The 27757-nt window shown below is 38.7% G+C and overlaps 1 protein-coding gene across 15 annotated transcripts in view; it reads left to right on the plus strand.

The window, feature by feature from the left end:
• Positions 1-27757, plus strand: part of PSPH (phosphoserine phosphatase) — a 45549-nt gene that overhangs the window by 4670 nt on the left and 13122 nt on the right. For 5 of the 15 annotated variants that reach the window (XM_019806496.2, XM_019806497.2, XM_034670056.1 and 2 more), the window contains exon 1: positions 24897-25206. The exons of 2 other annotated variants lie outside the window; for them this stretch is intronic. The gene's annotated coding sequence lies outside the window, so the exon portion shown is untranslated. Of the gene's footprint in view, positions 1-7247; positions 7308-24895; positions 25207-27757 lie in introns of those variants that run through there. 8 more of the 15 variants (XM_034670061.1, XM_034670062.1, XM_011233044.3 and 5 more) reach the window with 6 other exon arrangements.

Consider the following 27757-nt stretch of genomic DNA (forward strand, 5'->3'; position numbering starts at 1 on the left):
ATATAGATGGCAAAAGGCCAGGGGCTATAGGCATTCTTGACATAAAATTGACAGAATTTTAAAACATGTACTGTATGGTTATCATTTTTAGTAGACTTCTAGGAGTCTGAAGAGGTCAAAAAAATCCCAGAAGTGGGGCAGATTTAGAATGGGTAGGTGGAATAATAGTATTGAGCTGGGGTAATATTTTTTCTGTTACTGGCCATTTGTTCTTTGTACATTGTGGCAGAGTACTGCGCTTGGGGTAAACATATGTACATGAAAAGAGAAGGCTCTTTCCTTTAGAGCCTTCCTAGTCTATTAAACAAACATACAATAAGATACACAATATACATGATGTACTGAACAGCTATAATGGTATATTCTGAGTGCCAGGCTACTAGGGAAGACTTCCCAAAGCAAATCTTTTTTTTTTTTAAACTATTAAAATATATATTTACTTATTACAAAGATAATACATAATAATCATAGAAAAAGTAGGAAAAACTAATTTTAAATAAATTCATAAACTCCCCTCAGAGATAACCATTTGTGATGGTTAATTTTATGTGTCAACTTGGCTGGGCCACATTGGTTCCCAGGTATTTGGTTGAGTGTTATTCTGAAAGTTTTGTGAAGGTGTTTTTTGGATGAGATTAACAATTTAAATTGGTGGACTTTGAGTAAACCAGGTTATTCTACATAATACGGGTGGGCCTCATTCAATCAGTTGAAGGCCTTAATAGAATAAAGACTATCCCTATAGCAAGAAGGAATTCCGCCAGCAGACTGCCTTTGGATGCAAACTGTAGCTCTTCCCTGGGTCTCCATTCTGCCAGCCTATGCTGCAGGTTTTCGATTTACCAAGCCTCCACAGTCACATGAGCCAATTCCTTAAAATAAATTTGTCCTTTAGTCTCTCTCAAGAGTAGATAATGCCCTCACTATGACGGGTATATAGATGTATACACATCCTGTTGGTTCTGTTTGGAGAATCCTGACTAATACAGATTTTGATACTAAGAGTAGTTCTAAAGGAGCAGAATCTTAAGGATGAATTATCTGAATTAGTTCTGGGGTTTCTGGAATTGGCTCTCTGATCTGATCAGATTTAAAGACACTAATGATTCTGTTTCTAGTAGTAAAGAGAGTAAAAGTAACGATAAAGTCTGTGACATGATATGATAATAGAAATATGCAAAATGTCACTATTGGATATTCCTAATCAAACACTTCTGTGAGGCAAGGAACTGGATTACCATGTATGTGATAGCTTCAAATATTTTTGTCAAACTAATGAGTATAATGAGATTGGCTATTGCTGCTAATGTCACTGAACAAAGTTGGGGGAATAAGGAGGTGGTCAGGGATTCAGCCCAAGCACTGTATAAGTGAATCTTCTGTGTCTATCCTGAAAGTTATTCCTGTAGCTGCAGAGCTGAGATTGCTGAAAACCAAACCCAGAATCTCATCCTGTTTGTAGCTGAATTATAGTGCGAATTGAAAAGTGAGGGCATTGATGAGGAAGGAATGGGATCCTGATACTTGGAATGGGAGGTATGAGAACACCCTGATGAAGTTGGGACATTGGGCCTCTAAATTCTGTTGTACTTTCTTTGCCAGTAGAAGCAGCCTGTCTACCCCTGTCTGAGGAGATACACCCTGCATGGCACTAGGAAACTGTAATGGTCTCCCCCAAGGCAGTTGCCTTGAAAGACACTGCTGATTCTCTTCAGAACCCACCCCCACCACTCCTCTTTGCTTCTAGAACTATAACTAGACTAACATCCTAGTAGCCCCTGGAAGCACAAGTAATTATATCAGGAAGTGGCCCAAATACCCACAGTCCCAACTCCTGCTAGCCTACCTTCTCTCTCCCAGGCTGCACCTGTGGCCTTATAGGAAGTTCCCTGTGATCAAGTGACAGAGGAAGAGAAAACTGGGTCCTGCTTTACAAATGGTTCTGCAGGGCATGCAGGCACCCCCCAAAAGTAGGCAGCTATGTATATCCATGAAAGGCAGTGATAAAGGGAGATCCTCTCAATGGGCAGAACTTCAGGCAGTGCATCTGGTCATTCATTTTGCTTGGAAGGAGAAATGCCCTGATGAGTGATTATGTACCAATTCAGGGGCCGTGGCCAATGGTTTGGCTGGATGGTCAGTGACTTGGAAGGAACATGATTAGAAAATTGGTGACAAGGAAGTCTGGGAAAGAGATACATAGATCGACTTCTCTGAATGGGTGAAAAACATGAATATATTTGTGTCCTATATAAATGCTCACCAAAGGGTGACCTCAGCAGAGGATGATTTTAATAAGTGGATAGCAGTTGGCCTCTTCAAGCCACCATTGTCCTTGCCCAGTGAGTTTACTTTAAAAGTGGCCACGGTAGCAGGATGAGGTTATGATGGAATCAACAACATGGACTTCCATTCACCAAGGCTGACCTGGCTTTAGCCACTGCCAAGTGCCCAGTCTGCCAGCCGCCAAGACCAACACTGAGTCTTTGAGCCAGCTACCTGATGACAGGTTGATTACACTGGACCACTTCTGTCATGGAAGAGGCAACAGTTTGTGTTTATTGGAACTGACACTTAACTCTGGACGTGGATTTGCCTTCCTTGCACACAGTGCTTCTGCCCAAACTACCATCCGTGGACTCACAGAATGCCTTATCCACCACCATGGTATTCCACACAGCATTGCTTCTGGTGAAAGAACTCACGTTATAGCAAAATGAGCTTGGCAATGGGCCCGTGCTCATGGAATTCACAGGTCTTACGATGTTCCCCACCATCCCGAAGTAGCTGGTTTGACAGAATGGTGGAATGGCCTTTCAGACTCAGTTACAGCGCCAGCCAGGTGGCAGTACCTAGTGGGGCTGGGAGAAAGGTTCTCCAGGAAGCGTATATGCTCTGAAACAGTGTCCAAGATATGGTGCTGTTTTTCTCATAGCAAGCATTCACCGGTCTAAGAATCAAGGGGTGGAAATGGGAATGGCAACCCTAGTAACCCAGTAAAATGTTTACTACTTATCCCTCCAGCCTTATGCTCTACTAGCCTACTGGTCTTAGTTCTAAAGGGAGACATCCTTCTAACAGGAGACACAGTAATAATTCCAATGAATTGGAAATTAAGACTGTTACTTGACCACTTTGGACTCTTCATGCCCTTGAATCAGCAAATTTGTCTTTTAACAAAACTAAGAGTTTGTTTTTGTTTTTGTCGTGTGGAGACATTTTTATTTATATGTGGTCAGACTTACTAATGTTTTTGTAAATTTGAGTACTCATTAAAAGGACCTCCTTTACTGCAAAAGTAAGTTTATTTCCCCCTAATCACTCATAATTTTTGCTTTATGAGTGTGATATTTATACAACATAGTTGCTAATACTTAAAACTTTTCTCTTCATTGTGAATTATAACTGTAAGCAGTATTTCTCATTTAAAATTTTTGGCCTCCCCCTCATCTTCCTTTACAATTATTACTCCTGTTTTAATTTGCCCTTGACTAGCAGATCTTCAGTCATCCTATTTCAATCTTCTGAATCACTTTTAGGTGAGCCTCAATAATGCAGCATACAGTTTGGTTTCACTTTAGATGCAATCTGAAAAAATTTTTTTTAAATTTCTTTCTTTCCCTTTCTTCCTTCCTTCCCTTTCTTTTTTCTTTTTCTTTCTTTCTTTCTTTCTTTCTTTCTTTCTTTCTTTCTTTCTTTCTTTCTTTCTTTCCTCTCTTTCTCTCTTTCTCTCTTTCTTTCCCCTCCCTCCCTCCCTCCCTTCCAAATACCAGGGGTATTTACCTAGTAGTGAAGTTACCGGGTCATAGGTAGCTCTATTTTTAACTTCTTGAGGAACCTCCATACTGTTTTCTAGAGCGGCATTCCCAGCAACAGTGTAAGAGGGTTTCCCCTTCTCTGCATCCTCACCAGCATCCGTTGTTTCCTGGGTTGTTAATTTTAGCCATTCTGACCTATGTGAGGGGGTATCTCATCGTGGTTTTGATTTGTATTTCCTTGATGCTGAGTAATGTTGAGCATTTTTTCATGTATCTGTTGGCCATTTGTATGTCTTCTTTGGAGAAATGTCTATTCATGTCTTCTGCCCATTTCTTGACTGAATTTTTTTTTTGGGGTGTTGAGTTTGATGAGTTCTTTATAGATTTTGGATATTAACTGTTTATCTGGTATGTCATTCGCGAATATCTTCTCCCATTCTGTAGGTTAACTTTTAGTATTGTCGATTGTTTCCCTAGATGTACGAAAGCTTTTTAGCCTGATGAAGTCCCAATAGTTCATTTTTGCTTTTGGTTCCCTTACCTCTGGAGAGATGTCTAACAGGAAGTTGCTGCAGCTGGGGTCACAGAGGTTACTTCCTGTGTTCTCCTCTAGGATTTTGATGGATTCTCTCTCACATTTAGGTCTTACATCCATTTTGAATTTATTTTTGTATATGGTGTAAGAAAGTGGTCCAGTTTCATTCTTCTGCACATGGCTGTCCAATTTTCCCAACACCATTTGTTGAAGACACTGTCTTTTTCCATTGGATATTCTTTCCTGTTTTGTCAAAGATTAGTAGATATAGAGGTGCGGGTCCATTTCTGGGTTCTCCATTCTGTTCCATTGATCTGTGTCTGTTTTTGTGCCCATACTATACTGTCTTGATGATTACAGCTTTGTAATAGAGCTTGAAGTCCGGCATTGTGATGCCACCAGCTTTGGTTTTCTTTTTCAACATTCCTTTGGCTATTCGGAGTCTTTTCTGTTTCCATACAAATTTTAGGGTTCTCTGTTCCATTTCTGTGAAAGAAATTGATGGTATTTTGATAGGGATTGCATTGAATGTGTAGATTTCTTTGGGTAACAGACATTTTAACAATATTTGTTCTTCCAACCCATGCACATGGAATCTTTTTCCATTTCTTTGTGTCTTCCTCAAATTCTTTCATAAGTGTTCTATGTTTTTCAGAGTACAGATCCTTTACCTCTTTGGTTAGGTTTATTCCTAGGTATCTTATGGTTTCTGGTGCAATTGTAAATGGGATTGATTCCTTGATTTCTCTATCTGTTGCTTCATTGTTAGTGTTTAGAAATGCAACAGACTTCTGTACATTGATTTTATATCCTGCAACTTTGCTGAATTCCTGTATCAGTTCTAGCACTTTTTTGGTGGAGTCTTTTGGGTTTTCTACATTTCCTGTTGTTGTCTGTGAAGAGTGGAAGTTTGACTCCTTCTTTGCCATTTTGAATGCCTTTTATTTCTTTTTCTTGTCTGATTGCTGAGGCTAGGACTTCCAGCACTATGTTGAACAACAGTGGTGAGAGAGTAGACATCCTTATCATGTTCCCGACCTTAGGGGAAAAGCTCTCAGTTTTTCCCCACTGAGGATGATATGTGCTGTGAGTCATTCATATATGGCTTTTCTGATGTTGAGGTATGTTCCCTCTATCCCTACATTATGGAGGGTTTTTATCAAGAAAGGGTGCTGTACTTTGTCAAATGCTTTTTCTGTCTCTGTTGAAGGATCGTATGGTTCTTATCCTTTCTCTTTTATTAATGTGGTGTATAACATTGATTGATTTGTGGATGTTGAACCCGCCTCTGCTGCCCAGGAATAAATCCCACTTGGTCATGTGAATAATCCTTTTAATGTACTGTTGGATTCTATTAGCTAGTATCTTGTTGAGAATTTTTGCATTCATGTTCATCAGGGATATTGGTCTGTAATTCCCCTTTATGGTGGGATCTTTGTCTGGTTTTGGGATCAAGGTAATGCTGGCCTCATAGAATGAGTTGGGAAGTCTTCCTTCCATTTCTATTTTTGGGAACAGTTTCAGAAGAGTAGGTATTAATTCTTCTTTAAATGTTTGGTAGAATTCAGCTGGGAAGCCATCTAGTCCCGGACTCTTGTTTTTTGGGGGAGTTTTGATTACTGCTTCAGTATCTTTGCTGGTTATGGTCTGTTCAGGTTTTCTGTTTCTTCCTGTTTCAGTTTTGGTAGTTTTTATGTTTCTAGGACTGCATCCATTTCCCCCAGATTGCCTGATTTGTTGGCATCAATATGACTCACAATATTCTATTACAATTGTTTGTGTTTCTTCAATGTTGGTTGTGATCTCTCCTCTTTCATTCATGATTTTATTTATTTGGGTCCTTTCTCTTTTCTTCTTGATAAGTCTGACTAGGGGTTTATCAATCTTTTTAATTCTTTTAAAGAACCAGCTCCTAGTTTTGTTGATCTGTTGTACTTTTTTTTTCTTTCTATATCATTGATTTCTGCTCCAATCTGTATTATTTCTCTTCTCCTGCTGGATTCAGGCTTTATTTGCGGTCCCCCCCGCCTTTAGGTGTAAGTTTAGGTTGTGTATTTGAGACTTTTCTTGCTTCTTGAGGAAGGCTTGTATTGCTATATACTTCCCTCTTAGGACTGCCTTTGCTGCATCCCAAAGGGTTGAACTGTCGTGTTTTCATTTCCATTTCCTTCCACGTATTTTTTAAATTCTTCTTTCATTTTCTTCTTGATCCATTCATTCTTTAGTAGGATATTCTTTAACTTCCATGTATTTGTGGTCCTTCCAAATCTCTTATGGTTGATTGCCAGTTTCATAGCATTGTGGTCTGAAAATATGCATGGTATGATCTCAACCTTTTTGTTCTGATTTTTGACCCAGTATGTGATCTGTTCTGGAGAATGTTCCATGTGTACTTGGAAAGAATGTGTGTTCTGCTGCTTTAGGATGGAAATGCTCAGAATATATCTGTTAAGTCCATCTGGTCTAGTGTGTCATTCAAAGCTGTTGTTCTGGAGCACCTGCGTGGCTCAGTTGTTTAAGTGTCTGCCTTTGGCTCAGGTCATGATCCCAGGGTCTTGGAATCAAGTCCCAAATTGGGCTCCCTGCTCAGTGGGGAGCCTGCTTCTCCCTCTGCCCCTTCCCCTGCTCATGCTTTCTCTAGCTTTCTCTTCTGTACTCTCTCTCTCACAAATAAAAATAAAGAATCATTTAAATATATTAAATTTGCAAAAAACCCACAAAAAAACCCAACAACAAAAAAGAAAGCAAAGCCCTTGTTTCCTTGTTGATCTTCTGCTTAGATGAGATGTCCATTGCTGTGAGTGGGGTGTTAAAATCCCCTACTCTTTCTGTATTATTATCAATGAGTTTCTTTAAATTTGTTATTTTTTAAAACTTTTTAAAAAGAGTTTATTTATTTGACAGAGAGCAGCAGAGGGAGAGGGAGAAGCAGACTCCCCATGGAGCAGGAAGCCTGATGTAGAACCTGAACCAAAGGCAGACACTTAACCGACTGAGCCAACCAGGCGCACTCTGTAAGTTCCTTACTAATTGATTTCTATATTTGGCCACTCTCAAGTTAGGTGCATAAATATTTACAGTTGTTAGATCTTGTTGGATAGAGCCCTTTATTATGATATGGTGTCCTTCATCTCTTATTATAGTCTTTGGTTTAAAATCTAGTTTGTTCGATATAAGGATAGCCACCCCAGCTTTCTTTTGATGTCCATTAGCATGACAGATGGTTCTCCACCTCCTCACTTTCAATCTGGAGGTGTCTTTGGGTCTAAAATGAGTTTCTTGTAAGCAGTGTATCAATGTGTCATGTTTTTGTTTTTGTTTTCTTTCTGATACCCTGTGTCTTTTGATTGGAGCATTTAGTCCATTTACATTCAGAGTAATTATTGAAAGATATTAATTTCGTGCCACTGTATTACCTGTAAAGTTGCTGTTCCTGTAGATTGTCTCTGCTCCTTTCTGTTCTTTGTTACTTTTGGTCTCTTTTCTCTCAATTGGTCCCCTTTAATATTTCCTGCAGGGCTGGTTTACTGTTCACGAATTCCTTTAGTTTTCGTTTGTCTTGGAAACTATCACTCTTTCTATTCTGAATGACAGCCTTGCTGGATAAAGTATTCTTGGCTGCATATTTTTCCCATTTAGCATATTGAATATATCATGTCAGTCCTTTCTGGCCTGCCAGGTCTCTGTGGACAGGCCTACTGCCAGCCTTATGTGCCTACCTTTGTAGGTTAAGTACCTTTTGTCCCAAACTGCTTTCACGATTTTCTCTATATCTTTGTAATTTGCAAGTTTCACTATAATATGTCAAGTTGTCGACCAATTTTTGTTGGAGTTCTCTGTGCTTCTTGGACTTGAATGCCTGTTTCCTTCCCCAGATTAGGGAAGTTCTCAGCTACAATTTGTTCAATGAACCTTCTGCCCCTTTTCCTCACTCTTCTTCTGGGACTGCTATATTATGGATATTATTTTGCTTTATGGGATCACTAAGTTCCCTAGGTCTACCTTCATGATCTAATAGTTTTCTTTCCCTCTTCTTTTCAGCTTCATTATTTTCCATAGTTTTTTCTTCTACATCACTGGTTCACACGCCTGCTCATTCATCCTCATTTTTGTCGTCTCCAATTGGGACTTCATCTCAGTTATAGCATTTTTACTTTTGGCCTGACTAGATTTTAGTTCTTATGTTTCTACAGTAAGGGATTCTCTAGCGTCTTCTGTGTTTTTTTCAAGCCTGGCTGGTATCTTTGTAATGTTGTTTTAAATTCTAGTTTGAATATCTTACTTATAGCCATATTGATTAAATCCCTGGCTGTAAATACTACCGCCTATTCTTTCTTTTGGGGTAAATTTCTCCATCTCATCATTTTGTCCAGGAAAGAAAAGAAGAAAGAAAAAGAAAAAAACAACAAAAACATCAACAACAACAATAACAGAAACAAAAAAACAAACAAAAAACTAGATCCTGGGTGTGTTTTGGTCTGCTTATTAAAAGAAACTCAATCCCAAAATAAGAAAGAAAGAAAAACATATATATGTAAAAATAAAATACTGTGAAAGGAAACTAAAAATACATATACAAAATATATATAAAATAAAAATTGAGAAAGAATTTTAAAAAGAATTGAAAAAATAAAATAACTGAAAGAGTAATACTAAAAGACTAAAGAATAAAAATACAAAGAATGCTAGATACTGTTTTCTCCTAGAGCTGAACCTTTGCAGCCCTCTATGATCAGTAAACTTGGTGTGAGTGAGTTGTTTGTGGTGGTCTTCTGGTGGAGGGGCCTGTTGCATGGTCTCAGGTGGACTTGCACTAGTGGAAATGTGCCTCCAGTGCACAGGGAGGCAGGGCTCTGTGTAAGCAGTTCAGGGATCCACTAGGTGGTGCTGTTTTGTTTTGTTTTGTTTTGTTTTGTTTTTAAAGATTTTATTTATTTATTTGACAGAGATAGAGACAGCTAGCGAGAGAGGGAACACAAGCAGGGGGAGTGGGAGAGGAAGAAGCAGGCTCATAGCAGAGGAGCCTGATGTGGGGCTCGATCCCGTAACGTCGGGATCACGCCCTGAGCCGAAGGCAGACGCTTAACCGCTGTGCCACCCAGGCGCCCCTAGGTGGTGCTGTTTTGCTCCCTGAAGGCTTTCAGCGCTGCGGGGCAGGATGAATATCTCCTTATCCAGCTGTCCGGCCCCAGAGCTGAAAATGTGCATCCCCAACTCTTCAGTGAGCCCTCACAGAAGAGCAATCAATCAGTCTTGGCTGCACGGTTTCTGTCAGAACTCTGTGTTCACCCTGCCTGTGTCTGAGCGTTTTTATTCCAAGCATGCACTGTGTTCCAAACTTTTAGGGACTCCTGTGCTGCAGACCCACACTGTTCCTCCCAGGGAAGGTCTTGCCACCTTGCTTCCTTTTGCTGGGCCCGTCCCATGAAAGTGGTCACACGGCCACGCAACGGTTCGCAGTTCGTGACAACACGGAGCAGACAACTGGCATCTAGACTCACTGTTCTCAGCGGGCTTTCGTGTCCCTATGCCTGGAAACTGTTCGGCGCTCAGGCACCACGGTTCTTGCGAGCCTGGGGATCCTCAGACCATGCTGTCACACCTATATTCCACCCGGCTTCCCCATCTGAGCACGTTTATGCCAGGCACGACCTCCACTGTAACCGACTTCAAAAGGTTCCAATGCTGTGCTCCGCTGCGTATAATCCTTTGGGGTAGTCTCCTTAGGCAGGCTCTCTCCCTGCTGCCATATCCTTAGCTGTATCACATCGGATTCAAGTCTCCACACCTCCTACCTCCCAAGTTAGTGGTGGCTTTTCTACCAGTAGACTTGCAGCGTTTGTTTTCTCAGACTTCAGATTGATTTTTCGGGTGTTCAGAATGATTTGAGAACTATCTAGCTGTATTCAAGGGATGAGACAAACTTAGGGTCCCCCTACTGCTCTGCCATCATAACTCCTCTCTTGAAGAGATCTTCAGATCCACGAGAACTAGATGGTTCTCCAGACTGTGTCTCTCCCAACTTTCCCCTTTCATTGCTCTGGGCCTGATTCAGAGACCGTTCTCTCCAGCGAGGGCAACTACACTTGCTTTCAAACAGCATTTAGAAGTGAGGACCATGCTATGGTTCATCTTGATGGGATGAGTGTCCTGCAGATGCTGGACAGATCGGGGAGGCCTTGGCATGGAGCTATGACACTAGGTCCAGGAGAGGGAGGAGCTGAAGAATGATCTTAAGGACAATGAGCTGATGTAAGCACAGCCACTGCCTCCCACCAACAAGGTGAGCAGGAAGCTGTTGATGGTTTCTTCCACTGTGTCTCTCCTTATTTTTAAATCCAATAGCTGTTATTTATGTATCTTTAAATACTTATTTTATTCTCAAGTTTTGGTGATTTTCTTTGGGAAATTCAGCTGTGCTTTTGCTGTATCTCCCTTGCCCGTTTTCTATACCTATCATTTTCTCTTTCATTCTCTTTCATTATTTTATATACTTTGCTGAATTCTCTTTCATTATATATTGTTTGCTTTGCTCATTTTTATCCTCTGTATTGGTAAATGTGTTTTTCATAGTATCTGTTTTTCTTTCTGTTCTTTTTTAGTGTCATCTTTATTTCTCAATTTTTCGCCCTTTGACTTTTTCCCTAGATTTTATGTTTTGTCTTATGTCTTCCTCTTCTCTTGTCATCTCTTCCCTGAATTCCTGCCTTTGTGTTTTTGTTTGGATGGAGGCAATTAACTGCGTTTTTAATATCAAGTCAGAATGTATAATCAATCTTAGTTTTCATCTTTTCTGTGACTAACAGTTTTCTGGTGTGTACTTTTATCTGTAGGTAAGATTTGCTGCCCTTTTCTACCATTCTTATATGGTAATTTTATATGAAAAGTTGTATTAGTTTGTGTAACAAAAAACCACAGACTGGATGGCTTAAACAACAGAAATGTATTTTCTCACCGTTCTGCAAGCTAGAAGTCCAAGATCAAGGTGTCGGCAGGTTTGGTTTCTTCCAAGGCCTCTCTTTGGCTTGTAGATGGCTGCTTTCTCACTGGGGCCTCATAGAGTCTTTGTTCTGTATGTACTCATATTTCTGGTGTCTCTCCATGCATCCGACTTTCCTCTTTGTAGGATCCCAGCTGGATTGGATTAGGGTGCAAGACCTCATTTTAACTTAATCATCTCTTTGAGACCCTTATCTCCAACTGGTTTCACATTCTGAAGTACTAGAGGTTAGAACTTAAGCGTATGAATTTTGGGGGTACACAATTTTAACTTGTAGTAAAGGTATTTGTCACTTTGTTCTCTGTTTTATTTTTAATCCCTGTTTAAATGAGTTGTGTTTTCTAGGACCCGCGATTTTCAGGGATCTCCTGTGGAGGAAGGGCAAGAGGGGCCAAGGTAGTTTTCCAGGCTAAAAACAGTGCCGAAGGTTTTAGCTGCCACAGTCAGAGCATCTCATTCAATGTGGCTTCTCTTTACAGTTTTTGTGTAGCCTGTCTTCCTTTGTTTCTTTGTTCTGAACTGGCCCAGTAAGGCTTCTGCTGTCATACCTGTGCTCTCTGGCATCGTCCGTCACCTGTCATTGCACCCAGGAAACATAGCGCCTGCATTTGAGGTGAGCTATTTATCTACTTTCTGAGATTTACCATATTTGGTTTCCAAGACATTCTTTTTTTTTTTTTTTAAAGATTTTATTTATTTATTCAACAGAGATAGAGACAGCCAGCGAGAGAGGGAACACAAGCAGGGGGAGTGGGAGAGGAAGAAGCAGGCTCATAGCAGAGGAGCCTTATGTGGGGCTCGATCCCATAATGCCGGGATCACGCCCTGAGCCGAAGGCAAATGCCCAACCGCTGTGCCACCCAGGCGCCCCTCCAAGACATTCTTTTGGATACTCTGTACCTTCTCTGTCTACTGTATTCCTTGTAGCTTCAGCACAACCTCACTTCTTGTCTCTGTGTATACTCTGGTTGTTTTGAACAACAAGTTTTTTCATTTTCATGTGAACCTCTCATCCTCAGGGAATCTACTTTCTGGTGTTTTCTGGGATCTGCTGCTGCTGGTTCCCTTAAACACTTCCGAGTGCCACTTCCTATGCAGTTGCTGCCCAATCTCAGCTGCTGTTGGTAGCCCTTACTCAGGTCTTGGAGTCTCCAGTTGCTTTTCATCTCCTAGTATTGTGGAATACAGGATTTTCATGTCCCCCTCAACCATCTCTCTGTTGCTTTGTAAGAATTTCTAGGAGGGGGAGAGGGAAGATTCAGTGATGAATTGCTGCACTTTTTATATTGTAATCACATTGCTTTGTAATGTAAATTTTCCTATTTTTCTCCATTATAAGGATAGCTTTATGGTTTCCCTAATGACAAACATAATACATAATGCATAACCATGTAGGAAATTCAACTAATACAAAAAGAGTATGAGGAAGAGTGAAAATCATCGAGAGGCAGCCATTCAGCATTTTGGTAAACATTTCAAATATCTTTCAGTTACAGTTTTTTGGCTCGGTAGCTCATTTCTTTTTAGCATTGAGTAATTAATATTTTGTCTGCGTGTACTGCACACATTTTATTTATCCATTCACCCATTTATTTTAGTTTTTTTATTTTGATTTTTTTTAAGTAAGCTTTATACGCAGAGCATGACCAGGTGCACCCCTATTCAGTCACCTATTGAAGGACATCTTGGTTGCTTCCAAGTTTTGGCAATTATGAATAAAACTGCTATAAACATCCATGTGCAGATTTTTGTGTGGACATAAATTTTTAACTCATTTGGGTAAATACCAGGGAGTCCAATTGCTAGATTTTATGATGAGAGCATGTTTAGTTTTTCAAGAAACTGCCAAACTGTCTTCTAAAATAGCTGTACTGTTTTTCATTTCTCCCAGCAATGAATGAAACTTACTGTGTTTCCACACCTGTGCCACATTTGATGTTGTAAGTGTTCGAATTTTTCTAATAGGTGTTTACTGGTATCTCGTTGTTGTAATTTGCATTTCCCTGATAATATATGATGTGGAGCATCTTTTCATATGCTTTTTTGTCATCTGTATATTTTCTTTGGTGAGATGTCTGTTAAGATCTTTGGCCCACTTTTAAATTTATTTTTGGCCTATTTTTAAATTGGATTGTTTGCTTTCTTATTGTTGATTCTTAGGAATTCTTTGTATATTTTGGATAACAGCCCTTTATCTGATATATCTTTTGCAAATATTTTCTCCTACTTTGTGGTTTGTCTTCTCATTACCTTGACATTATCTTTCACAGAGTAGAAGTTTCTAATCTTAATGATATCCAGCTCATTAAGTATTTCATGGATTACGCCTTTGGTATTGTATCTAAATAGTCATTGCCATACTTAAGATCCTGTAGGTTTTCTCTTATGTTATCTTCTTTCTTTCTTTTTAAAAAATATTTTGTTTATTTATTTGACAGAGAGAGTGAGAGCATAAGCAGGGGGAGCAGCAGAGGGAGAGGGGGAAGTAGACTCCTCTCTGAGCAAGGAGCCCTATGTGAGGGTCAATCCCAGGACCCTGGGATCATGACCTGAGCTGAAGGCAGATGCTTAAGCAACTGAGCCACCCAGGCGCCCCTCTTATGTTATCTTCTAGAGTGTTATAGTTGTGCATTTTACATTTAGGTCTGTGATCCATTTTGAGTTAATTTTTGTGACGGGTATAAGGCCTGTATCTAGATTCATTTCTTTTTGCATGTGGATTCATGTTGTTCCAGCACCATTTGTTGAAAAGACTGTCCTTGCTCCAAGTATTGCCTTAGCTCCTTTGTTGAGGATCAGTTGACTGTATTAATGTGGGTCTATTTCTGGGCTCTCTATTCTTTTTCACTGATCCATTTCTCTATTCTTTCACCAATGCCACACTGTCTTGGTTATTGTAGTTTTATATAAGGCTTAAAGTCTTAAAGCAGTCCTACTGCTTTGTTCTTTTCCTTCAATATTGTATTGGCTATTCTGGTCTTTTTGTTCTTCATATAAACTTTAGAATCAGTTAGTTTATACCTACAAAATAACGTGGTAGGATTTTGAGTGGTATTGCACTGAATCTATAAATAAGTTGGGAAGGACTGACGTGTTGACAATATTGAGTCTTCGTATCTGTGAACACGGAATATTTCTCCATTTATTTAGTACTACTTTGATTTTATATATCAGTTTTGTAGTTCTGCTCATGTAGATCTTGTACATATTTTGTTAGATTAATACCTACGTATTTCATTTTGGGGGAGTGTTAATGTAAATGGCATTTTTTAAAATTTCAAATTCTCCTCGTTCATGCCTAGTATATAGGCAAGAGATGACTTTTATATATTAACCTTGTATCCAGCAACCTTGCGATAACTACTTATTAGTTCGGTTTTTTTGCTGTTGATTTTTGTCAGATTTTCTATTAGATGAGGATGTCATTTCTAAACAAAGACAGTTTTATTTCTTCCTTTCTGGTCAGTATACATTTTATATCCTTTTCTTGTTTTATTGCATTAGTTAGGACCTCTAGTACAATGTTGAAAAGGAGTGGTGAGCAGTAACATCCTTGCCTTGTTCTGATCTTAATAGGAAAGCTGGTTTCTCACACCATTAAGTATAATGTCAAATGTAGGATTTTTGGGGGTTGTTTGTTTGTTTTTTGTTTTTTTGTAGATATTTTTTATCAAATTGTGGAAGTTCTCTTTTATTCTAGTTTATGGAGAATTTTTATCATGAATGAGTATTGTATTTTGTTGAATGCTTTTTCTACATCTATTGAAATGATCATGTGATTTTTTTTTTTTTAGCCTGTTGATGTGATGATTATATTAAGTGATTTTCAAATGTTGAGCTAGCCTGGTATACCTTAATAAATCCCACTTGGTTGTAGTATATAATTCTTTTTATATGTTGTTGGGTTTGATTTGCTAATATTTTGTTGAGAATTTTTGCATCTGTGTCCATGAGAGATATTGTTCTATAGTTGTCTTTTCTTATAATGCCTTTGTTTTTGATATTAGGGTAATACTTGCCTCAGAATGAGTGGAAGTAAATATTCCCACTTCTTCTATCCTCTGAAAGAGAGTGCAGTGAATTGGTATAATTTCTTCTCTAAATGTTTGGTAGAATTCACCAGTTATCCCGTTTGGGCCTGGTCTTTGGTTTTAGAAGATTATCAGTTATTGATTCAATTTCCTTAATAGATATTGGCCTATTCAAATTGTTTTCTGGTGTGAGTTTTGATATATGTGTTTTTCTAGGAATTGGTCAATTTCATCTAGTTGTCAAATCTGTGTTTATAGAGTTGTTCGTTTATATATATATGTATATATATATATGTATACACATATGTATATATATGTATATATATGTATACACATATGTATACACATATGTGTGTATATATATGTGTATACATATATATATATACACACACATATATATGTAAATCGGTTGTGTTTTCATTTTCATTTATTTCAAAATATTAAAAAAATTCTCTTGTGAGTTCTTCTTTGACCCATGTATTGTTTAGAAGTGTGTTGTTTAATTGCCATATTTTTGGGGATTCCAATTATCTTTCTGTCATTGATTTCTAGTTTAATATCACTGTGGTCTGAAAGCAGACATTGTATGATTTCTATTGTTTCATATTTGTTAAGGTACATTTTATGATGCAGAATGTGGTCTATCTTGGTGAATTTACATGTGAACTTAAGAATGTTCTGCTGTTTTTGGGTGAAATAGTCTATAGGTGTCAATTGTATCTAATGGATTGAAGGTATTATTGAATTTAACTATGTCCTTATGTAACTTATTTTTTCATTTAGTAAATATCATGAACATTTTTATCAGTGGGTGTATCCTATACACATAGGTATGGGTGACCGTGTAATCTATACAGCATTATTTCATTGACTATGAAGTATATGATTTATTTAATCATTCTTTTTGGAACTTCAGATATAATTCAGTGATGCTAAGTATATTCACATTGTTGTGGGTAATAGATATACAGAATTTTTCATTTTGTAGTTCTGAAATTCTCTACTATTGAACAACTATAGAGCATAAGCTTTTAATATTGATGAAGTCCATTATTATTGTGTCTTTTTTCTTTTCTAGACTGTGATTTTAGTGTCATGTCTAAGAACTATTTGCCTAACCCCAACCATAAGATTTTCTCCTATATTTTTCTTTTTCAAAGTTTTATAGTTCAGTGTTTTTAGAGTTATGATACATTCTGAGTTAATTTTTATAAGAAGTGTGAACTTTAGATCATGGAGGTTCATTTTTTTTTTTTCCTGAGCATAGTAAATTCTGATTGTTCCAATCCCATTCATTAAAAAAGATACCCTTTCTCCACTAACTTGCCTTAATACCCTTGTAAAAAAAATCAGTTGATGATATTTGTTTGGGTCTGTTTCTGTATTCTATTCTGCACCCTTGATGTATGTACCTATCCTTTTCTAATACCTTACTGTAGCTTTGTAATAAATCTTAAAATCAGGTTGTGTGATTCCTTCACATTTATCCCCTTTTTTTCAAAATTGTTATAGCTAATCTAGCCCTTTTTTTGCCTACTTATTTAAATTTAGAATCAGCTTGTCTATATTTATAAGAATATGCTGGGGATTTGATTGGAATTGCAAGAAATCTATAGATCAATTTGAAGAGAGTTGATTTCTTTAGTATATTGAGTATTCCAATTCGTGAATATGTCATGTCTATCTAATTATTTAGGTCTTTGAGTCTTTCATCAATATTTAAAAGTTTTCAGCCTACAGTCCTGGACATATTTTATTAACTTTATTCAGTTTATACCTCAGTATTTCCTTTTAAAAAAGCTATTATAGGGGCGCCTGGGTGGCACAGTGGTTAAGCGTCTGCCTTCGGCTCAGGGCGTGATCCCAGAGTCCTGGGATTGAGCCCCACATCAGGCTCCTCCGCTATGAGCCTGCTTCTTCCTCTCCCACTCCCCCTGCTTGTGTTCCCTCTCTCGCTGGCTGTCTATCTCTGTCAAATAAATAAATAAAATCTTTAAAAAAAAAAAAGCTATTATAATTGGTCTTGTTTTTTAATTTTTTTTTCAAATTCGTCATTGCTAGTATGTTGACTCTTGTATGTTGACCATGTATCCTATTATCCTGTGACCTTACTAAACTTTTTAGTTGTAGGAGATTTTTTTTTAATCCCTTGGGATTTTCTATGTAGATAATCATGTCATCTGAAAAAAAAGGATAGTTTTATTCTTTTTCGTGCCTTATTGCACTGCCTAGTGCAATATAATGTTGAATAGGAATGATGGTGAGAGTGGATATCCTTTCCTTATTCCCCATCTTAGGGAGAAAGCATTTAGATTTTCTTAATTAAGTATGAGGATATCTCTAGGTTTTATGTAGATGCCTTTCATCAGAATGAGGAAGTTTCCTTCTATGCCTAGTTTGCATAGTTTGAGAGCTTTATCATGAATGAATGTTGAATTTTGTTAAATAATTTTTTTGCACCAGTTAATAGGATGTGTTTTTTCTTTTTTATATTGCCAATATAGTGTGTTATATTGATTGATTTTCTAATGTTGAGCCAGCCTTGCATATTTGGAATAAATACCACTTGGTCATGGTGTATAGTTCTTTTTATTCGTTGCTGGATTTGATTTGCTAATATTTTTTTGAGAACTTTTGTGCCTCAGTTCCTGAGATACCAATCTATGGTTTTCTTTTCTCTTTTCTTTTCTTTTCTTTTCTTTTCTTTTCTTTTTCTTTTCTTTTCCCTCTCCCTTCCTTTCCTTTCCTTTTCTTGCTTCATTCTCTCCCTTTTTTTTTTTTTTTGGTACTACTTTTGTCTAGTTTTGGTATCAAGTAATACAGGCCTCATGAAGTGAATTGGAAACTGTTTCCTCCTTTTTGATTTTCTAGAAGAGAGTGTATAAAATAAATGTTAATTCTTCCTTAAATGTCTGATAGAATTCTCCAGTGAAACCATCTTGGCCTGGAAGCTTTTTTCAAAAGGTACTTTAAAAACCCTGCAGATTAAATTAATTTCTTTCTTTCTCTTTCTTTCTTTCTTTCTTTCTTTCTTTCTTTCTTTCTTTCTTTCTTTTCTTTTCTTTTCTTTTCTTTTCCTTCTTTTCTTTCTTTTTCTTTCTTTTTCTTTATTTTATTTATTTATTTATTTGACAGACAGAGACAGCCAGCGAGAGAGGGAACACAAGCAGGGGGAGTGGGAGAGGAAGAAGCAGGCTCCCAGCAGAGGAGCCTGATGTGGGGCTCGATCCCAGAACGCTGGGATCACTCCCTGAGCCGAAGGCGGATGCTTAACGACTGCACCACCCAGGCGCCCCTAAATTTCTTTAATTAACATAGGAATATCCAGATTATATATTTTTCCTATTGGTTGAGTTTGGTAGTTTGTGGTTTTTAAAGGAATTGGTCCATTTCATCAAAGTTGAATTTATGTGTATAGTATGTTCTGAGTATTTCCTTACTATCCTTTTAGTGTCTTTAAGGTCTACAGTATTATCTCTTCTTTCATTCCTACACTGGAAATTTGTGTCTTTCTTTTTTTGTTCAATATTGCTAGAGGCTTTTCAATTTTATTCATCTTTTTAAAGAACTAGTTTTTGGTTTAATGGATTTTCTCTATTTTGTTTTTACAATTTCATTCATTTTTGCTCTACTATCTATTATTTCTTTCCTCCGTTTGCTTTGGGTTTACTTCGTTCTTCTTTTTCTGTACCCCCCGTCTCTTGGTTCTTTATTGATCTATCTGTAAGTTCACTGACCTTTTCCTTTGTGGTCTTCTATATGCTGTTAAATCAATCTGGTAAATTTTTATTTAGTTTATTTTTAGTTCTATATTTTCCATTTAAAAAGCTTCCATTTCCTCCTGAGATTTCTCATCTGGGCAATGAATGTGACATTGTTTTCCTTTAGGTCTTTGAATATATTTAGCTTTAGCTTCATTGCTTTAAAATCTTGTATGGTAATTGTAACATTATTATCTTGGGGCCTATTATATTGATTGCCTTTCCCCCCTTGATTGTGGGTTTCATTTTCCTGTTTCTTAGAAAGTCTTAATTTTTGATTGGATATTGGACATTTTGGATATTTTGGATTGAATATTTTAGGGACTTAGGTTCCATTATCTTTTTCTAAAGAATGTTTACATTTGTTCTATCAGGAAGTTAAAATACTGGCTGATTGCCTTGTACTTGTGGTGTCTTGATATTATACTTTGTTGGGTCCCCAGCTGGCCCTGAAGAGGGCTTCACAAGGCATCTGGGAGACACTCTGGAAGCTCAGCCACTCTGGGCTAAACTCCCCAGGCTGACCCCCACATGTATGTCTGTCCCACTGTCCCCTCCTGACCTCTCAAACAAACCCTTTGAAGACTTGGTCTCTTAGCTTCATCCTTAGCTCTCAGTTTTAGAGCAAATACTTTGTTCTGGGACATAATGTTTCCTCCTAAACTGTGGTCCTTCTGGGGTTTTAGTGGAAAGCCTAAGATGGGTATCAAACCCCTCTTCTATGACAAGATTCAAATGACAAACTCTTTACTCTGTGGAGGACAGCAGCTGAAATCTCTCTTCAGCTCTCTTTGACCTTCCACCTACAAAAATCAGAGGGCTCAACTGCACTGGCTTAAAAATAGGATTAAAAAAAAAAATCTATAGATGGGTGGCTGCTGGTATTGGGAACCATGGTGCAATCATTTCAAAGTTGGGTTGCTGTCATTCTTTTGGTTTTCTTCATGGTTGCAAGATGACTGCTGTACATCCACTCATCTCATTAATATTAGAGACTGGAGGAAATAGAAAGGGAGTAGGCCAGAGATGTTATTCTTCTCATATTGGGTAACCAAAAGCTTTCCCAGCAACCTCCTGAGCATGTTTCTGTATGAATCTCCCTAATCAAATCAGGAATGTGTGGTCACCCTGAGTTGAAGGAGAGCTGGGAAAGTGGATTACAGGATTTCACAACTGGCTGACACCAGTTAGCAACTTTAGATAATTTTTTTAATACATAATTATTTGACTTAGCAATTTGAGACATTTATTTATTTCTTCATTTATTTTAGATTTTGTTTTATTTTTTTTTTTACTGTGGTATAGTTGACATATAACCTTATATTAGTTTCAGGTGTACAACAGAATGATTTGATATTTGCATATATGGCGAAATGATCACAATAAGTCTAGTTAATATCCGTCACCATACATAGCTACAATTTTTTTCTTATGAGATCTTTTAAGATCTACTCTTTAAAAAAAAATTTATTTATTTATTTGAGAAGGACAGAGAGCATAAGAGAGAGAGAGATCACGAGCAGGGGGAGGGGTAGAGACAGAAGCAGACTCCCTGCTGAGCAGGGATCCCAATGTGGGACTCAATCCCAGGACCCTGGGACCCTGCCCTGAGCTGAAGGCAGACAGTTAGCCAGCTGAGCCATCCAGGCGCCCAAGATCTACTTTTTTAGCAACTTTCAAGTGTGCAATACAGTATCACTAACTGTGCAACCATGTTGTACATTACAGTGAAATAACAGAAAACATATTTTGGTTGGCCCCAGGTTCCTGGCACAGAGCTCCAGAATTCTTGTTATTTCCTAAGTGATTAGAATGCATCTCTTATTTTAATATTGGTCTTTGACTTCTCTTTCTGACATGGAGTTCATAAAACCCTTATAATTTCCTGGGTAATAGGAGTGTCTTTTGTTCTTTTTTTTCCTGAAGATTTTTTATTTATTCATTTGGGAGACATTGAGAGAGATCATGAGCAGCTGGGGAGGGGGACAGAGGGAGAGGGACAAACAGACTCCCTGCTGAGCAGGGTGCCCTCCGGGTGCTCAATCCCAGGACCCTGGGCTCATAACCTAAGCCGAAGGCAGACGCCCAACCGACTAAGCCACCCAGGTGCCCTGAGCATCTTTTGTTCTAATGGAGCGACTCTGGGTGGGCTTCTGGATGAGGCCTAGTCACCAGAAAGACCAGTCCATGATTAGAAGCTTGGAAATTCCAACCCTGCCCCCCATTCTCTTGAGAAGAGAGAAGGGCTGAAAATGGAGTTAATGATTGATCATGCCTTGTGATGAAGACTCCGTAAGATCCCAAAAGTATGGGGTTCAAAGAGCTTCCAGGTTTGTGAACACATCCACGTGGGGAGGGTGATACACCCCAACTTCATGGGGCCTGAAGCTCCTGCACTTGGGACTCTCCCAGACTTCACCCTATCTCTTCTTGGGTTGTCCATCTGTATCCTGTAGTAAGCTGGTAGATGTAAGTAAGTGCTTCTGGAGTTCTGTGAGCCACTCTAGCAAGTCGTTTAAACCTAAGGAGGGGGTCACGGGAACCTCTGATCTAGAGCCAGTCGGTCAGAGGCACCGATGATAACTGGTATCTGAACTGTGTGTGTGGAGAGGGGCAGCCTTGTGGGGTTGAGCCCTTAACCTGTGGGATATGATGCTTTGAGAAGATAGTGTCAGAATTGAGCTAAATTATAGGATAATAGGATACACAGCTGGTGTTGCAGAGAATTATTTGATATGGGGTAAAACTTCCACATCTGATGACCAAAAGTAAAGTATTTTGTATAAGTAGTAAAAGACAACACAGGAAGAAAGAATTGGGTTTTGCTTCCTACATGGGAAGGAAAAAAAACGAGTTTTCCTCTTTTTTTAAATTAATCTATTAATTAATTAATTAATTAATTTTTAGGATTTTGTATATTTATTTGACAGAGATCAAGTGAGAGCACAAGTAAGCAGAGCGGCAGGCAGAGGGAGAGGGAGAAGCAGGCTCTCTGCTGAACAGGGAGTCCCACACAGGGCTTGATCTCAGGACCCTGGGATCATGACCTGAGCCGAAGGCAGACGCTTAACAGACTGAGCCACCCCGGCACCCGTTTTTCTCATTTTAATTACATACCCATAACTTAATTATTTTATAGCTGGAGATTTGTACCTTTTGGCCACCTTCACCTATTTCACCCTCCCCCTACTCCTAAAGCGTTTAGTTTTAATTGATTCACAAATCATTACAAAAGTGATAAATGTTTTTAAACTAATCTCAACCAGTATGAAACCAAATACATTAGAAAGGTAAATTTTTCATTCCTTTTACTCTCCAGAATTAACTGCTCACCAGAATTACTGTTGACATACACAGAGTTTTCTTCTTTCATAAATAGGAATCAAACAGTATATATTGTTCTGCAGTGTGCCTCATTCACAGGACATATCATGGACATATTTCCATGGTGTGACTTATTTTGAATGTCAATGTTTACATCAAGTTGTATTTTTCTCTAACTATATTCTTTTAAAACATTTATATATTTCAGTGTATTGGTATTTAATGTATTGATATACAAATATCACATGTATCACATATATAATGATACATATATAATATATGTAATATATACATATTATATATAATATATATACACAGATATTTTTAAAAATCTGTATACTCACTGCCATTAAAGAACCTCTATAATTTCTTCCCAGTCTCATTTTTTTTCCTGTATCCAGAGATAACTACATCCTGAATTTTATGTTGTAAGTTATCATTTGTGATATTAAATGATACTCTTTTTTTTTTTTTTAAGTTTCTGGTCAATGACTATATGTCTACAGGATTGCTGTGAATATTCCCATATGTGACTCCTGCTTCTGAATGTGTTTCCAGAGGTGGAATTGCTGGGTCACAGACAATGTGCATGTTCAGTGTTACTGAATGATACACTCTCTTCTGGAGTGATTGTTCCAACTCACTCTCTTTTAGAAGGCTATTTTATTAGCACTGAATTATTTTTAAAAAGTACGTGATTCTAACACAGTTAATCATCAGTCAATATGGTAGCTTATAAAAATGTGATCTATAGGAAAGCTTTCAGGAACACTACCAGTATTACCTGTATTACTTCTTACTGACCAATTATGATTAAAACTCTGCAAATAATTTGCTAATGTTTTTATTATACTACGTTGTATTTGGCTCACATGTGCTATTCAACAGTATTTCAGAAGAACAACAATGAAGTATATCATAAGCTGCTTGTATAGTTATGCCTTGTCAGGCAAGATGACTTCGTGATGCTTACATGTATCTGTGACTATCCATTAGCTTCCTCTGGGCTTTTTTTTTTTTTTTTTTAACGTGGATTGTGTCTACAACACTGCCACCTCATGACCACAAGTGTTAGTACAGGTGTGAATGTGAGGTAGGTACAGAGACCATGAGTAGCTGACAGATTTTATTCAGTACAAATATTTTATTTGAATTCTGTTTCATATTAAACATCTATGAAATATGAGTAATAGCAGAAATTAATTCTACTTTTTCACATTACTGTAGTTGGGTTTCTTTCCCCCTAGAAATACTCAGTTACCTTTTATACTTATATACAAATATTTGGTGTTTAACATCTTGTTCTTTTGTTATACTTATTTCTAAATCACTACAAAATGTAAACAGGTTCTTTGTTGGTTTAGACCCCCTTAGTTTGCCCTCCCCCATTAGCGGTATCATTTTTTACCTCATATTTCAAACCATCGAAATTCCTCCTCTCCATCCTTCAGATCAGAACCCTCTTTGACAGATCTGGGAGAAATTAAACCGGTGTGCCCCAAACCTGCAACCGTTTTCTTACTGAACTTCAAGGGCACGCCTCACTGAAGAGCAGCAGCGGCCTTGTTTCCGGATAGAATTGTGTTTTGGGGAGGTTCTGTAGCAAAGGGCAGGGATGCTGTGACCAAGTGTCCTGCTCCAGCAATTTCACCCTCTCTGCCTGAGTGACCGCTTGAAGGGAACGTGCAGAACTGTTAGCCTCAGAGGTTTCAGGCTGTGTTTTAGGGCGGGACCTCACTGCCTGGCTCCAGCCAGCTGAGCCAACGGTAAATGTTTGGAGGTGCTCACCCCTTATTTATTATAGTCAGCTTAAAAGTAGCTTGGCAGGGGCGCCTGGGTGGCACAGCGGTTAAGCGTCTGCCTTCAGCTCAGGGCGTGATCCCGGCGTTATGGGATCGAGCCCCACGTCGGGCTCCTCTGCTGTGGGCCTGCTTTTTCCTCTCCCGCTCCCCCTGCTTGTGTTCCCTCTCTCGCTGGCTATCTCTATCTCTGTTGAATAAATAAATAAAAAAAATCTTTAAAAAAAAAAAAAGTAGCTTGGCAAGTGACACCTAGAAGAAAATAAGATGACAAGAAAAAAAAGTAAAAGGATGCAGACTCATTTTGTCACTCATGCCCTTCTGCATTTTGTTGCGAATATACGTTGTTTTGCTTTTGGTAAGATATATATTTTTTTAATTGAAGTAGAGTTGACATAGAACACGAATATATAAGTCGTTACTGAAATTCTCTTGGAGACCTACATTCCTAGAAGAACAGGTCAAACGGGGATTCAAAACAGGTCCCTAAGGAGCTTTCGTTCATTGCAAAATCAGCACAGAGATCCCCGGCTTCTCTCTCTCCCCCTCATCCCTGGCGGTGCGGGCGGGGAGCGCTTCGGCCCCTCCTCCGCAGGGTGCAGGCGGCGAGGCTCCGCGTGAACACGCCCACGGCGCCCAAGGGAGCGCGAGGCTAGGGCCGCAGGCGCCGAGCCCCTGCTGGGAGGAGGGGCGGGCTCAGGGAGCCCCACCCAGGGGCGGGGCCACGCGCTTCTCTGGAGCTCCGCTCTGTAGAGTGGGAATGTGCTGTCTGCAGCTTAGAAAAGCACATGCAAGACCTACCAGAATCCGCCCGCACTACCAGCAGATTTCACACGATTGTTGGGTGAAAGCTCTGCGGCTCTGCCCAGGTCACCTCCCTCGGAACTCCGCGGCTGAAGGTCGGTGCCAGCCCTCGGCCCCCTGCTGTGTCGGAAGGTTAGAGCCGCGGGAGCCTGGGAGGCGGAGGCGGCGGCCCAGGAAGGAACAGCGGCACCCGGGTGAGTCTGGGCATGTGTTTATCTCTCCGGGGCGCCCAACTTTCTGATTTACCGGTCGGCCTTTTCCGCATCCAGGGCTTCTGATGCTACGTGTATTTTTTCTTAATCGGGATAGTACAACATTTCATGGGATTTCAAGGCTTTCTTTTCATCATTTTACTTTTGAGTAGTTTTCCCTTGTTTTATCCCACTGGTGCCTGTTAGCAAAGAGCATGAATGAGTGATGCAATCCTGCATAGGGGAGTCATCAGTACAAGATTGGGGAAATCTTGGGAATTTAGAGTGGCCGTGGCTGTCTGACTTTGTCATCTTCTTTCCCATCCGAATTAGAATTTTAAATAAGCACTTACCAGATCTATTGTGGTAAGGAGACAACTTCAAGTTGGGCTTTAAATAATTCTTTCATTCATAAAAGTTGTTTGCTATATTTTCTTTATAAGCACCTTGCACATTGTATTTGCTGTTAAATATTTGACCGGTATCGGAATGAGGATCAGGAAAGAAAATGATAAAATCCAGGATTTCTAAATTTTATTACAGCTACCTGGTAGGTTTTCAGTATGATAATAGTGCTGTCACTGTCATGTTGGTGAAATAAAGTAGTCAGGACGTTTTAAATTTTCAGATAATTTGATACACGCCTAATAACTTTTTTAAAGCTAATGTTTTCTCAATGTATAATTTAATGCAATAATATGCACCCATTTTAAGTGTACGTTGGATGAATTTTGACAATTGTATACACACTATAATTATAATCACCAGCACAATATAACACTTCCATCACACCTGAAAATTTCCTAAAGCCTTTTTGCAGCCAGGTGGCCCCACCTCTAGCCCTAATGACCTGATTTTTGTCATTATAGCATTTTTTTCTGTTTTCTAATGTTTCATATAAATGGAATCATGTTGTATGTATTCTTTTATGTCTGGCTTCTTTCAGTATAAGGTTTTTTTTGTCTATCCCTGTTTTGGCATGTAGTACTAATTCCTTCCTTTTTATTGCTGAGTAGTGTTCCATTGTAGAGATATACTGCCATTTGTTTATCCATTTATCTGTTGATGGACATTCTAGTTTGGGGCTGTCGCAAATAAAGCGCTCTCTGATTTCTCTTGGATAAACCTCCAGGGTGGGATTGCTGAGTTTTATGGTAGGCATATGTTTATAAGAAACCGCTAAAATGCTTTCCAAAATGGTTGTACCATTTTCTGTCCCCAGCAGTTCTAGCTGTTCCATGTCCTCACCAATACTTGGTGTGGTCAGTCTTTTTTATTGTAGTCATTCTTCTTTTCATTGTATTTTGATATATTCTTTTTTGGAATGTCTATCCCAATCTTTTGCTCATATTTTAATAAGTTGTGTTATTACTGAGTTGTAAGAGTTCTTTTTTTCTGGAAACAAGTTCTTTGTCAAATATGTGTATTGTAAATATTTTCTGCCATTCTGTGGCTTGTCTTTTCTTTTTCTTTCTTTTATCTTTTTTTCCATCATGGTATCTTTAGTTGTTTTGTTTTATTGTTTTGTTTTTGTTTGTTTTTTAGAGAGGTGGGGAGGGGCAGAGGGAGAGAGAGAATCTTAAGTAGGCTCCATGCTGGGCATAGAGCCTGATGTGGGGCTTGATCTCACCACCCTGAGTCATGATTCTGAGCTGAAATCAAGAGTCCGGTGCTTGACCACTACACCACCTATGTGCCCCATCATGGTATCTTTTGAAGAGCAGAAGTTTTTACTCTTGATGAAGTCCATTCTATCATGTTTTCCATTTATTGTTCATACTTTTGGAGTTTTATTTAAGAAAGTTTTGCCTACCTCAAAGCCATTATTCTAGCTATCTGTTGCTGTATAACACATTACCCCCAAACTTAGCAACTTTAAAACAACATTTATTTTTTCAGCTTTTGTGGGTTAAAAATCTGGGAGCAGCTTTAGTTGGGTGGTTCTGGTTTAGGGTCTTTTAAGAGGGCACGTTGGCCAAGGTCAACTTATCTGAATGCTTTGTTGGGGAAGATCGGCTGCCTAGCTCGCTCACACGGTTGTTGGCAGGATTCAGTTCCTTGATGGTTGTTGGACCGAGGGCCCCAGTTCCTTTCTGGCTGTTTGTTGGGGGTCCCTTCCAGTTCTGTCAGATGGGCCTCACCATAGGGCAACTGCCTTTCCTTAGAGCAGGGAGGGAGGCTGGGCCAAGATGGAAGCCACATTCCTTTTTTTGCTTTTGAGATTAACTCAAAAATCGGATGAGAGAAAGGTTACCCAAGGACTGTATGTTGAACCCTCTGAATTGTTTATTCCCATTATGGTTCCTCTCCTTTTCAGTCTCTTTGCTTTTTCTTGCCTCATCTTCTTCACCATTTCTTTTATCTTTTTTTCTTCTGAGTTTTGGCACTTTGATCTACTTCTATTTACAGTTTTAATTATGAAGATGTTAATTCAAAATTGTTGGCTGTGTTCCCTTGATATTGGGCAATGGGACTCTTCTGTGACTGTTCTTGGCATGTTGGTGACTTTGTCTACTTGTTTTGAAGACAGCAGGATCTGTTTTGCAGAGTCTGG

Source organism: Ailuropoda melanoleuca, chromosome 10, assembly GCF_002007445.2.
Source record: "Ailuropoda melanoleuca isolate Jingjing chromosome 10, ASM200744v2, whole genome shotgun sequence".
Classification (NCBI taxonomy): Eukaryota; Metazoa; Chordata; class Mammalia; order Carnivora; family Ursidae; genus Ailuropoda; species Ailuropoda melanoleuca.